This window comes from Mauremys mutica, unplaced genomic scaffold, assembly GCF_020497125.1.
Source record: "Mauremys mutica isolate MM-2020 ecotype Southern unplaced genomic scaffold, ASM2049712v1 Super-Scaffold_100355, whole genome shotgun sequence".
In the NCBI taxonomy this organism is placed as follows: Eukaryota; Metazoa; Chordata; order Testudines; family Geoemydidae; genus Mauremys; species Mauremys mutica.
The window spans coordinates 165949-180258 of NW_025423322.1; the positions used below are offsets into that span (position 1 = coordinate 165949).

The following is a 14310-nucleotide window of genomic DNA, read 5'->3' on the forward strand; positions in this document are numbered from 1 at the left end:
GACCCCTGTGGCTTTGCTCCAGCAAGTCTCCTTCTCCAGGTCTCTCTTTGAGGACTGAGAGAGTATTCGGGTTCACGTACGTGAGCGCCAGGAGGAACCTCTTTCGAGTTTTCTCCTTCCCCTTTTGTGATTTTACAAGAAAACAGCCGTCCCTGTTTAGAAGGTAAGAGCCTGCTCGAGGTCTGAAACCTGTTCGGTCTAATCCATCTGGTGACAGTTGAATTCTAGGCATGGAAAACACGAGTTTAAGGAGGCAGAATTTTATTCCGCACCTGGGATTTTGTCCCATAGAATCACTGGGGACATTAAGGTTTTTCCTTTTTGTTTCACCTTTTCCTCCATCCATCCCTTCCTCCTTTCTCTTTGTCTCTTGCTTCTTTTGTCCTTTCACCTGTTCCCTTCCCAACACCAGGAGCGAGGGGTGTGTGTGTGTGTGTGTTGTGGAGGAGTGCTCTGCAGCTCCCACTGGTAGGTCCACCCAAAAATGTGGGGCTGAAATAATGCTGGGGCAGTGATCCCCACCGGTGACCTGGGCCATCCTTTGGGCTCTCTGGTGAGAACCCTCAGCCTCCCGTCCTCAGGCTCTACCCTGATTGGCTGAGCAGGGGGTTATTGACAGGGAGGAGACTCATGTCCTTGTTGTTCTCTTTTAAGACCAAGTAAATAAGTCAGAACCAGTTCTATGTTTGATGAATTTTGCTGCTTCTCTGCATTAATGGTCTCTGAGCAGTTCATGATTCTCTCTAACATTGCAGTTCTCCTCAAATACTTGCTGAATAATTACTGTGCACTGTTGTTGGTCTGGAGCTCATCTGAGAGCACTTTATTCAGGTCATTCAGTGTCTGAAATTCAAGATCCAATGGATAGTCTGAAAATCAGGGCTCTTGGGTCCTATTCCCAATGCTGCCACTGACTGGAATTCTCCTTTCTCAGCCTTAGCTTCTCCCTCTTTCAAGTAGGGATAATAATGATCCGCTCCTACCTACCTCAACACACACAATGTCTCTCCGCACACACAAACAGTCTCCACACTGCAGTTGAAAGGCAGCTGGCAATCTAGTAGGATGCCCATGGAACAATGGGAGAGAGAAACCTGCATCACTGAAAGTACAGCCATGAAAACACCAAACACCAGCCTTGCCTAGCTGGCAAGAATCAAGCCTCCACAGAAAGATCCCCATGGTGTCAGCCCAGCTCCCTAAGCCCTCAGCCACAACCACTTAACACAGGGGCCTTTCTACACTCTGGTTCTGTTCTCACTGAAGGGTCATTTCCAATGGTTTGCTCAGACCAGCTTCCCCAGCACACTCACTGATGTGCAGCTCTGTACGTGTGGCCATGGCTGAACAGCAAGAATTCCTGCCCATTTCCCTATCGGCTGGAGCATGGCTAGAGTGTGTTTGTGGTTAATGACGTTGCTGTAGATTGTTCCCTCCCTGCCTTGGCAATTCAGACAGTCCCTTATCCCAATGTATTTCCAGCACATCAGTCCCTGGTTGGGTCTCCTGGGCAGTGGAAAACATCCCTTGTTTGGTGCTGCCAAGGGGATCATGCAGAGCTGAGATGTCCCTTGGCTTGGATCAAAGGGGGAGTTGGATGGAATTTATCACACAACCCTCCCTGCTCCCCAGAGCCCCATGGGGAGAATCTAGAGAAGGGGGAGTCATTCCTCCCCTGTGCTCCCAGAAGAGCTGCTAGGACTCCTTCCTGCCAGCTACTCACCCCTGGATTCAGCCTCAGCTCCTGGGATCTTTCTGCTCCAAAGGCTCCAGAGGCCTGGGGTGGGGAGGGCATCACTGCACAGTCTGAAACACAAGGGAGGTTTCTGGAATTGAAGGAAGGAGCAGAAAATGGAGAGGAAAGAAACAGAGAGAAAACACCTCGTCTCTCCCCTCCCCCTCCCAGCAAGAAATGTTACCAAGGAGCAGTGTTAGGGGAAATGGTGCCCGGGGCAAAACTTGTACTTTGGCACTTCCCCATTGCCCCTGGGGGATCCCCCTCCCCCTTTAGTGCTAGCTCCTGCACTCCCAACCCTTGTGCATCCTTCACCCCTAACTCCTGCCCCCTCCTGTGCCCTAACCCCTACACTGTGTCCCCTTTGCCCTTAACTCCCGCACTCCCCTCCTGTGCCACCAGCCACTGCCCCTCTCCTGCACCCCCCTTCACCCCTGACCCCTGCACCCCCTGCTGCACCCATGTGGGGACACTGACCTGTGTGCATGGAGCTGCTGGCATTGCTGCCTGCTCCTCCCTGGGATGCTGCTCCTCTGGGCACACCAAGGAGCTGCAGGGGCAGGGCGAGAAGCAACATCATCCGAGCTCCCTGCATCCAGGTCACTTTCCTCAGCCGGGCTGCATCAGGGGAGGGCAGAGAGCAGCAGCTTCTGATGCTCCCCTCACAGCACAGCTCAGGTGGGGACAGTGACCAGGACGCATGGAGCACATAGTGTTCCTCTTCGCTCCCCACAACCCTCTATGGGGCCATGGAGGAGCACTGGGGCAGGGGAGAGCAGTGAGCACCTTTGCACTGGCACACGGTGCCCTTTGACCCCTGGAGCCCTGGGCGGCTGCCGGGGGCCCCACCCCTAAGGCTGTCCAGGCTCCCCAGCACGAACAGCAGAGACACAGGGAGACTGGCCCCCCACTGAGCAGTGGTGGCCTGGGCGGCTCGTAATGGAGGCTCGGAGGGGGGCTCAGCCTTCCCAAATCTTGTGTCGCCAGGGGGACAGTGGGTCCCATGACTAGGGGCCCTGGGCCAAACTGGGCCCCCCTGGAAAAGTCTCCCCCATGTCAGCGTAGGGAAGTGGCCGTAGAAGGAGAATGGAAGGCATGTGGTGGGCAGGCCAGGGATTTCTTTGTTCCCCCCTTGAAAAGGGTTCACCCTCCCCCTTGGGGAATCGAACCCCAGTCTCCTGCGTGACAGGCGGGGATACTCACCACTATACTAACTAGGAAAGGGACATAGTGAGTGGCCCCAGCTCCCACAGACCAGCTATGGCCAGCGTACACCTACACCGTCGCATGGGCCCCAACAGGCAACAGCACCCCTGGCCCTCTTCTGCTTCCCAAAGGCTTTGGCCGCAGCAACAGCCCTGGGAAAAGCCCTGGCCCTCCTCACCTGCCCTTGCCCAGCACCACGCCTTTTCGGGCCTACACAGCTCCTCACACAACACCCGCCTGGGACTTTGCCCTCACCTACCAGCTCAGCAGCACCTTTTTTCCTCTCAAAACCTCCTCTTGACACCCTCCCCGTTCCACACTTCAGACTCACCTCATCACAAACTCACCCACGGCCCCTTTGGCTTCTCAAGCGCCTCTGGAGTGACGCAGCTTCCCAAGCACGCAGATCCTTCCCTTCAACGCGCACCGGACGGACATTAGAAACACAGCCCTTTCCAGGAGGGAATGCGCTGCTTTTGGACCCTGGCGCCCAGCAAGAAGTCATAGGACTCTTTTTCTGACAGATGGACCCCACTGACTTGCCTTTACCAAGCAGAAACTAAGGACCGGCCGATGGCTCTCTTTGCAAACGTACGCCATCAGACTGAGCCACGAGGCGTGCTGCAGGATAGCCCCTCCCCACCAAAAATTAATGCCGTGACCCGGTGTGACGTTATTGATTATAATTGGGACCACATAGAACATGGGTTGCAACCAAGGTCCTGTAGTGGCACCAAATCTTAAGTAAAGGGGGTCATATAAGGTGTCTAAGACCAGGTTCTGGGTTGCTGGTTATGATTATGCTGTCTGTATGTCTGTGTATCATTTTGTAGTTGAAGTTATAAGTGTTGGCTCTGTACTGTCTGTATTTTGTATTATGCTCTGCTTCTGCGAAATATCCCAGACAAGCTGGTGTTAGCCCTGCATAGCTGGCTTGATGGCCCATTAAGGACCATCAGCTACACAATTGACCCATGGAGAGAAGGCAGACACGCCTTGTGACTCAGCAAAGTATGCAGAGACTTGTCCATGTGACTGCAGACTCCATTTTGCTGTAATTTTCCACAGTGAGGACAAAGAGATTCTTACACCTGGAAAAGTCCATATAAGGCTGATGCATCATCTCCATCTTGTCTTCAATCCTGCTTCTGACCTCTGGAGGGACTTTGCTACAAATTGAAGCTCTACACAAGGGACTGAATGACCCATCCCAGCGGGGGATGTATTCCAGAGGCTTAATTTGAACCTGCAGTTTACTCCATCACTGCTGCAAGCCTGAACTAAGAACTTTGCCATTACTGTATGTAATTGATTCCATTTAACCAATTCTACCTCTCATCTCTACCTTTTTCCCTTTGTCAATAAACCTTTAGATTTTAGATTCTAAAGGATTGGCAACAGCGTGATTTGTGGGTAAGATCTTATGTGTATATTGACCTGGGTCTGGGGCTTGGTCCTTTGGGATCGAGGGAACCTTTTTCTTTTATTGGGGTGTTGGTTTTCATAACCATTCATCCCCAGGACGAGTGCACTGGTGGTGATGCTGGGAGACTGGAGTGTCTAAGGAAATTGCTTGTGTGACTTGTGGTTAGCCAGTGGGGTGAGACCAAAGTCCTTTTTGTCTGGCTGGTTTGGTTTGCCTTAGAGGTGGAAAAACCCCAGCCTAGGGCTGTGACTGCCCTGTTTAAGCAATTGGTCCTGATTTGGCACTCTCAGTTGGGTCCCGCCAGAATCGCTCCATCACAGTGGCGTAGTCGTGCTTGGATCCACAGAACCAGGTCAATTAAGCTTTGGGTCAGAACCCCACGCTATCCAAATTTTAACTTTGGGATTGAGAGTTTGGTTGGTTAAAGGTCAGTGACCATGAGACAGAAAGCATCAGGAAAAGCAAGGAAACTGGAAGCCTTGAGAGACAGCCTGCAGTTTGATTATGAGCAAGAACTGGCAGAAATTCAAATGGAGAAAGAGTCTGATGAGAGAAAGAAAGAAGTTGCTAAGAGAGAAGAAAAAGCTCGTAAGAGGCGTCTGGAGTTGCTGGCTGCTGAGGAGAAAACTCGACAGATGCAACAGGAGACGGCTAGACTCCAACTCCAAGTCAAAAAAGCAATGGAAGAACAGCAGAGACTGTATCCTCTTGAAAGTCCAGTTTGTAACAATGTTGGTATGTTGTATAACTCTGAGCAGTTGTCTGGGGGTAACCAAATGTACCCCAACAATGCCACCTTTTATGTCAATGCTGTTACTGTGGGTTCAGTAGAGGGTGGCCCCATACATTGTGCCAGTGCTATGTATGGGAGTGGGAATGGAAAATTCATAGAGAGTGTAAAAGTCAATGGTAAAAGCTGTTCAGGGCAAACTATGGCTTCTAACATCACTCTTGTTAAAGCAGATCTGGTCAAAGAGGAAGATTATTTACCAAATCAGGGTGTGAATGTTGTGATCCTCTGTGAGTTTACTGTCCGTGTGCCTTTAACCAGTATCCACCTTGAGTGGAATGGGGCTCAGCATGAAGTGATAGCTGGCATCAGGAAGTTATTGCCTAAAGATCTTTTAATTGGGGAAAATGTTAAAGCTTTGTTCAGTCCAGGTAGCCAGTCACAGGAGAGGAATAATCTTAAACCTGTGTCTATTGTGAGCAATGATTTGCCTGAGGTGGGTTGCTCCAAAGGTTTGTCTGTGCAAAAAAGCAGCGTGTCTGTGAGTGGAGTTTCTGAATGTCTGTCTGATGTCTCAGAAGGAAGTCTGGAGTTAGAGCAAGAGCAGAAAGATCTCATTGGTGAGGAAAATGTTTCTCAGGAGCAGATTAAAGTAAATGGTCAGGTTAAAGCCCTAACTGAGGAAGGAAAGGGTAAATTTGTGATAGGTGATGGATTGGTGGCTAGTGCAGCTTGTAGAAGTGAACCTGAAATGGGTAACTGTGATTTGCTAAAAGTAGCTCAGTGTAGTGAAAAAAGCAGCAGCTTATCTGTTGGGAGTGGCAATGTGCCTGGTAGGGAAAGTTTGGAGGGGCCTAGGCAGCCTTGTGAGCTGATGGCTTTGTCTAATCAGCAGTTTGGGAAGACAGGGATAGTGGAAGAGGAGTGTCCCTATCCCTTACCTGTGTCCTGTGTGGAGAAATGTGACAGTGGAGGGAATGTGCCTATGTGGGTCAGGGGTATTGACTTGCCTATGAAGGGAGCTACCTCGGTCTCCAAGCAGTTGTCTGTGAACAGCCCTGTGTGCTGGGACAAGGGAAGTGAAATCCCAAGCTGTGTTTCTGGTAAAGGAGAATGTGTCTCTGGCTCTTCTGTGTCTGTGGAGCAGACAGAAGGTGCCTTTCAGCCTGTGATGGTTGAGGGTGATTCAGTTGTCTCGGAGTTGGTTGTAAATACAGCTAAAGCCCAGGAAGGGAATGGTCCTGAGTTTGTGTCTGCTGGGGAGAATGGCCCTGTGACTAGGTTGCATCCAGGTCGTGTCTTAACAAAATCCCAGAGAACAGACAATTCTGGTGCTTGTAGTTTGCCAGTTGCTAATGTGTGGTTGGAAAAGGGTGTAACAACTCTGTCTGATCAGGGTGATACCCTAGCCAGGGCACAAGGAGAGCATGAAGGTGATTTAATGGTGTTACCTACTGACAGTTTGAGAACTTGTAGCAAGAAGGAAAAGATTCCTGAACTTGTTCATGGCCAAGGGAAGGAGACTGCTTCTGACCTGTTATCTAGAAAGTCGGTAGGTGTGCCTAAAAGGGGATTGTGTAGAAATCCGCCTGTTGGGCCTGAAGTGATTCTAAATGTAAGTGAGACCCAGAAAGCGTCTGTGGTTGCTCAGGGAAGTGTTCTTTTAGAGCAAGCCCTAGGTGAAGAGGGGAAGGGCAGAATTTCTGAGAGGGGTGAATTGCTGCTTAGAGAAGCTCCTAGGGAAAGGAATCCTCATGGTAGCCTGTGCAAGCAGTTTACTGCAACTGAAGGGTGTAAAAGTGATTTAATCAAGAAAGTTTAAGTTCCTAACAGCCAGAAATTTTCAGTTGTGAATGGATCCACTGACTTTCCTTTTGAGAGATCCAGTGTGGGCAGCTTTGAAAAGGTCTCAGGTGGAGTAGAAGCTGTTAAGGAAGTTGAGCAGCCTTATAACCACCTGGCTGTGTGTGGCCAGCTTGTTGGGGAGACAATGGTGTTGGGACAGACATGTCTCCATGCTGAATCTGTAAGTGAGCAGGATCTGAGGACAGATTCAGTTACTGGTGTTTCAAAGCAGAACAGTTTTATGGCTGAATGCTTGAGGAGGCAGGGGGGAGCAAGCCAGCTCTCACCCTCAGACCCTTTGAATTGGTGTGGTATCTCTGTAAGGGTACGTCTACACTACGGGATTATTCCGAATTTACATAAACCGGTTTAACAAAACAGATTGTATAAAATCGAGTGTGCGCGGCCACACTAAACACATTAAATCGGTGGTGTGCGTCCACAGTCCGAGGCTAGCGTCAATTTCTGGAGCATTGCACTGTGGGTAGCTACTCCGTAGCTATCCCATAGTTCCCGCAGCCTCCCCCGCCCCTTTGAATTTCCGGGTTGAGATCCCAGTGCCTGATGCGGCAAAAATCATTGTCGTGGGTGGTTCTGGGTAAATGTCGTCAGTCACTCCTTCCGCTGGGAAAGCAACGGCAGACAAGCATTTCATGCCTTTTTTCCCTGGATTGCTCTGGAAGATGCCATAGCATGGCAATCATGGAGCCTGTTTCGCCTTTTGTGACTGTCACCGTATGTGTACTAGATGCCGCTCACAGAGGCGATTCAGCAGCGCTACACAGCAGCATGCTTTTGCTTTTGCATGATAGCAGAGATGGTTATCAGCCATATTGTACCATCTACCATACCATAAATTGGTAATAAGATGATTGTGGCTACCAGTCCTTTTGCACTGTTCCATTTGCTGCTGTCATAAGTGCCCCTGGCTGCTCTTAGCCAGGGGTGCAAAAGCCAAAATTGGGAATGACTCCCTGAGTCAATCCCTCCTTTTTAGTATCTAAAAATAGAATCAGTCCTGCCTAGAATTTGGGCAAGTGTACTAGAGAACCACTGTATCAGAGAACCAGAGAGCACAGCTGCTCTGTGTCAGATCCTGCAGAAATTATGAGCTGTATTCTATTCACAGGGGGTGCTCCTGCAACAACCCCACCTGTTGATTCCGTTCTTCCCTCAGCCTTCCTGGGCTACCGTAGCATTGTCCCCCCACTTGTGTGATGAAGTAATAAAGAATGCAGGAATAAGACACAGTGACTTGTTAGTGAGATATGAGTGGAAGGCAGCCTCCAGCTGCTATGATAATCCAGAAAGGACAGTAAGGAGTGTGTAGGAGAGGAGCCCAGCATCCCTCTGCTAGTTCAGGGGCACTTGAATCTTTTCTTTACACATGAAGGGTGGGGGCTGATGGAGCTCAGCCCCCTGTTGCTATGACGACGATGGTTATCAGCCATATTGTACCATCTACCAGGAAAAATTAGGACCAGGCACCCTTGATTGACCTAACAGATGCTAGTCAGCATGGTTACCAGTCCTTTTGCACTGCCCCATGTACCAATAGGCTGATGACGAGGACGGATACCAGTCGTATTGTACCATCAGCCAGCCATAGCGTGGGGGGAACAAGGATGTTGGTGTTGAGTGCTGCACCATCGCGTCTATCTGCAGCATTCAGTAAAGATAGGGTGACATGTAAAAGAGTCAAGAGAGGATTGTTTTCCCTTTCACTTCTGGGGGTGGGTGGGGGGGTGCGTAAATTGCCGAGCTATGCCCTGACCCACCGCGGACACTGTTTTTGACCCTAGAAGCATTTGGAGCTCAGCCAAGAATGCAAATACTTTTCAGAGACTGCAGGAACTGTGGGATAGCTTGAGTCCTCCAGTCCATGAGCGTCCATTTGATTCTTTGGCTTTCCGTTACACTTGTCACGCAGCAGTGCGCTGAGTCCCTGCTATGGCATCTGTCTGGAGATATTTAAAAAATGATTTTGAATTTCGTCTTCTGTAACGGAGCGCTGATAGAACAGATTTGCCTGCCCTTACAGCGATCACGTCCGCATCGTCCATGCGGTAGCTCTTTCTTTATTTTGATTTTTAACTGCATCACCACCCGTGCTGATCAGAGCTCCATGCTGGGCAAACAGGAAATATTCAAAAGTTCGCGGGGCTTTTCCTGTCTACCTGGCCACTGCATCCGAGTTCAGATTGCTGTCCAGAGCGGTCAGTGGTGCACTGTGGGATACCACCCGGAGGCCAATCCTGTCGATCTGCGGCCACACTAACCCCAATCCGATATGGTAATACCGATATTAGCGCTACTCCTCTCGTTAGGGAGGAATACAGAAACCGGTTTAAAGAGCCCTTTATACCGATATAAAGGGCCTCTTAGTGTGGACGGTTGTGGCGTTAAATCGGTTTTATGCTCCTAAAACCGGTTTAAACGCATAGTGTAGACCAGGCTTAAGACAAAGTCCAGCCTTGGAATCCATAGCAGCTAAGAAGTTAAAAGCTAGTGTCTGTGTTGATGCGAATTACTTGGCTGGCAGGGAGAAGAAAGACTTGCTAATAGCTGTTAGCAAAGAGAGCCCATCCCATCAGCCAGTGAATTCTGTTAAGCAAGAGAAATCAGGGTTTAATCCTGAAGGACAAGAAGGAAAGAGATGACTGAATTTTGCAAAGGGAAGCCACAGGTTAACCCTAAAATGCCCAAACTCCAATGGTATTGAGCCAAGGGTGTGGCATGACAAACATAATTGTAAATGGACACTTGAAATGAATTTGTTGTTATTGCTAATGCTAATTTTTGTAACTAATGTGTTGCTATTGCCAAGAACTGTAACAATGTACAATGTGCCTAATCTTTTGGAAAATCCCTTGAACATGTTGAAAGGAATACATGAAAACACACTTTATATTAAAGGGCCTTGCTATACTGATGTTTCACAGTTAATGCCTGTAAACAGTGTTGGAACTTTTCACAGGGGAAAATACATTCCAGACCTGATGTGCTGTATTAAAGGGGAAACTGAGGCACACTACCATATTGCTTTCATGGCTAAATGCCAAGATTCCTGTACTATGAACAACATCAATATCTACATTGGTTTAATGTTAATTGGGTTCAAAACATTGGCCAAAGCTGGTATGGATAAAGTAGCTGTTTTCTTTAGCTCTTGGCAAGATCACATGAAACATACAGGAACCATGCTGCAAAAGCTAACCAAGTTATACCTTGAGTTTGTAAAGAGATTCATTCATGTTATTGAACATGACTTTGATAAACCATTTCGGTTATACACTGGTACGGCCTCTAGCCCAACACTAGCTGTAGTGAGACAGACCCAAGGAAAGGGGGCTCTTGGGATGCAGTCAGCGATGTTTTGTCATCCCTTCCTGCATCAATTTTGCGTTGGGGGTGTGACGTTATTGATATAAATTGGGACCATATAGAACATGGGTTGCAACCAAGGTCCTGTAGTGGCACCAAATCTTAAGTAAAGGGGGTCATATAAGGTGTCTAAGACCAGGTTCTGGGTTGCTGGTTATGATTATGCTGTCTGTATGTCTGTGTATCATTTTGTAGTTGAAGTTATAAGTATTGGCTCTGTACTGTCTGTATTTTGTATTATGCTCTGCTTCTGGGAAATATCCCAGACAAGCTGGTGTTAGCCCTGCATAGCTGGCTTGATGGCCCATTAAGGACCATCAGCTACACAATTGACCCATGGAGAGAAGGCAGACACGCCTTGTGACTCAGCAAAGTATGCAGAGACTTGTCCATGTGACTGCAGACTCCATTTTGCTGTAATTTTCCACAGTGAGGACAAAGAGATTCTTACACCTGGAAAAGTCCATATAAGGCTGATGCATCATCTCCATCTTGTCTTCAATCCTGCTTCTGACCTCTGGAGGGACTTTGCTACAAACTGAAGCTCTACACAAGGGACTGAATGACCCATCCCAGCGGGGGATGTATTCCAGAGGCTTAATTTGAACCTGTAGTTTACTCCATCACTGCTGCAAGCCTGAACTAAGAACTTTGCCATTACTGTATGTAATTGATTCCATTTAACCAATTCTACCTCTCATCTCTACCTTTTTCCCTTTGTCAATAAACCTTTAGATTTTAGATTCTAAAGGATTGGCAACAGCGTGATTTGTGGGTAAGATCTTATGTGTATATTGACCTGGGTCTGGGGCTTCGTCCTTTGGGATCGAGGGAACCTTTTTCTTTTATTGGGGTGTTGGTTTTCATAACCATTCATCCCCAGGACGAGTGCACTGGTGGTGATGCTGGGAGACTGGAGTGTCTAAGGAAATTGCTTGTGTGACTTGTGGTTAGCCAGTGGGGTGAGACCAAAGTCCTTTTTGTCTGGCTGGTTTGGTTTGCCTTAGAGGTGGAAAAACCCCAGCCTAGGGCTGTGACTGCCCAGTTTAAGCAATTGGTCCTGATTTGGCACTCTCAGTTGGGTCCCGCCAGAATCGCTCCGTCACACCCGGATTTGAACCGAGGTTGATGCGGCGACGGCGCAGAGTACTAACCACTATATGATCACGGCCAGGCGCTGGGGGCGCAGGCAGCAGCCCAGCGAAAATGCTCAGCTCTGCGCTCTCGGGGCGGCCTCCTACGTCGCCGGCGGCCACAGGTATTTCTCAAGTCTGCCCATTACAGTCACAGGTAAAATGCTGAGCAAAGGAAAAAATAGAGGAAGCCAATCCCATGCCTGTCCCTTTTTCTGTCTTCCTCCACCCCTGGACCAAGTCCCTCCCCGTTTGTCTGGGCCATTGTCCTCATGCCCCTGGCCAGCCTATTTCCCTTTGCCGCTCTGAAACGTGCCCCCACGTGCAGGCCCCGAAGCTGGGCCCAGGGGTGGAAGGCCAGGGAGAGGCTTTGGCTAGGGCCAGCGTGTCCTTGCGAGGTAATTGTCTCTCTGGAGGAGAAAGTCATCAGTTCGGGGTGTGAAGGGAAGTGGCCGTAAAAGGAGAATGGAAGGCATGTGGTGGGCAGGCCAGGGATTTCTTTGTTCCCCCCTTGAAAAGGGGTCACCCTCCCCATCAGGGATTCAAACCCCGGTCTCCCGCGTGACAGGCAGGGATATTCACCACTATACTAATGAGGAAAGGGGCATGGTGAGGGGCCCCAGCTCCCACAGACCAGCTATGGTCAGCGTACACCTACATTGTCGCATGGGCCCCAGCAGGCAACAGCACCCCTGGCCTTCTTCTGCTTCCCAAAGGCTTTGGCCGCAGCAACAGCCCTGGGAAAAGCCCTGGCCCTCCTCACTTGCCCTTGCCCAGCACGATGCCTTTTCGGGCCTACACAGCTCCTCACACAACACCCGCCTGGGACCTTGCCCTCCCCTACCAGCTCAGCAGCACCTTTTTTCCTCTCAAAACCTCCTCTTGACACCCTCCCCCTTCCACACTTCACACTCACCTCATCACAAACTCACCCACGGCCCCTTTGGCTTCTCAAGCGCCTCTGGAGGGACGCAGCTTCCCAGGCACGCAGATCCTTCCCTTCAACGCGCACTGGACGGACATTCGAAACACAGCCCTTTCCAGGAGGGAATGCGCTGCTTTTGGACCCTGGCGCCCAGCAAGAAGGCCTGGGACTCTTTTTCTGACGGATGGACCCCACCGACTTGCCTTTACCAAGCAGAAACTAAGGACCGGCTGTCCAGGGCCCTGTCGAAACTGTTCGAATTGGGCACCGCACTTCCTAAAGCTGGCCCTGAGCACAGGCAAAGCAGAGGATGGTTTTGATCTATCAAGCTCTGGGTTACAGGCCTAGCACACTTCTGCTGCACCACTCTGCTGGCTTCTCACTCACAGTCCCCAGCACCCAGTCTCCAGCATCCACACTAGCACCTTGCGAACTCTAACGCTGGCAGGCAGATGCACTGGTTTTTGCTGGTGCTACCAGCAGGGGATCGGCGTCATGTACCACCCAGCCTGCCGGGGGCTCCAGGAAACACATCTGCAGGCATGGCCACACTCTGAGGCCACCAAAAATATTGTGATGAGACCCCCTGCTCCAGAGCATGGATGGGGAAGCACCTAAGGCCAGCGGACAGCCTGGGCTAGGCAGATGCTCGGAGCAGAGCACCAGAGGGCTGCACTGGCTCCCTTCTTAGCAGCAAACTATCAATTCCCCTGACCCCTGAGACCGCAGCCTGCAGCTAAGGGTAGCGCCCACTGGGGGTTAACAGCCAAACACACTCACCCATTGCACCACAGAGACACATGAATACAAAACTGCGGTTACCAAGGCTGCTGCCTAGCAGACTGCGCACCTGCCTGCGAGTACTAGTGCTCACCAGGTGCAGTGTGGAGGCTGGAGGCTGGGTGCTGGCTGTTACTTGCAAAAATCCAGCAGAGTGGTGCAGCAGAAGCGTGCTGGGCCCATAACCCTGCAACTGATGGATCAAAACCATCCTCTGCTAAAGATGTGCTTGTTTCCTTTCCCTCTGGGCCTTCAAGCGAGCCGGTGACCAGCAGAGCACCAAGAGCCTAGGCCATGAGGCAAGAGGTGGCTGAGGCGGGCGGCTGCCTGCCAGGGAGCTCCCTGGCACCTCTGGCTGCCTGGGCTGAAGGCAAGAGGCAGGCCTGGGCATGGCGAGGGCCTCCTGTCCTGGAATGAGGCCACAGTGCTTCCTGGTCCCCTTTTCCCACCCACACCGGCAGGCGGCTGCTGCGGGAGAACACGAGGGAGGCTCTCAGGGCGCTAGGCAGTGCTGTGTGGCTGTCAGGAGAAAGAACCTTCTTCTCTAAAGATGGCTGGCAGAAAGGTGGTGCTCAGCTCTGTAAGCGACCTGCCCAGTAGCCTCGCTGCCAGGGGATGCAGACATTTCTGTAAGGTGCAGAAAGAGGGTATTTGGCATGCAAGTTAATATGAGAAATATGCATTTAGGAGATGGAATTTCCATTCTTCTATCAGGGCCCCAGTGGCCTAATGGATAAGGCAATGGCTTTCTAAGTCAGAGATTGTGGGTTCAAGTCCCATCTGGGGTGAAAAACTGCCTTCTTCCTGTATACTGCAGGGAAACCTTGGCCTTACTTTCACCAAGGAAGCTGGGAGATGTTTGAACACAAAATACTGGATCTTGGGAAAAATCCCCCCAGAAATGGCATCTTGACAAATGCTTTCTAAACCCATCAGTAGCAAACAGTTAATACTAGTGTTTGTCTGAGACTAGAGGGAAGGGGCGTGTTTATTCCCACACCTCAGTGAGTGAAACAGAGGGAAAGAGCAAGGCTGTTCTGAAAGAGAAGGGATCTGTCTGGAGACAAAGCAGCCCCTGAGAATGAGCAATGGTGTGAAAAGAAGAGGTTCAAATGGGTGTTAGATGTTAGTTAGTGTTAGAGGGTT

At 50.2% G+C, this 14310-nt stretch overlaps 1 non-coding gene across 1 annotated transcript; it reads left to right on the forward strand.

The window, feature by feature from the left end:
• The first annotated feature begins 13879 nt into the window (after nucleotides 1-13879).
• Nucleotides 13880-13952, forward strand: TRNAR-UCU. The gene has a single exon. It is a non-coding gene; the product is annotated as a tRNA-Arg (tRNA).
• Nucleotides 13953-14310: the final 358 nt, after the last annotated feature.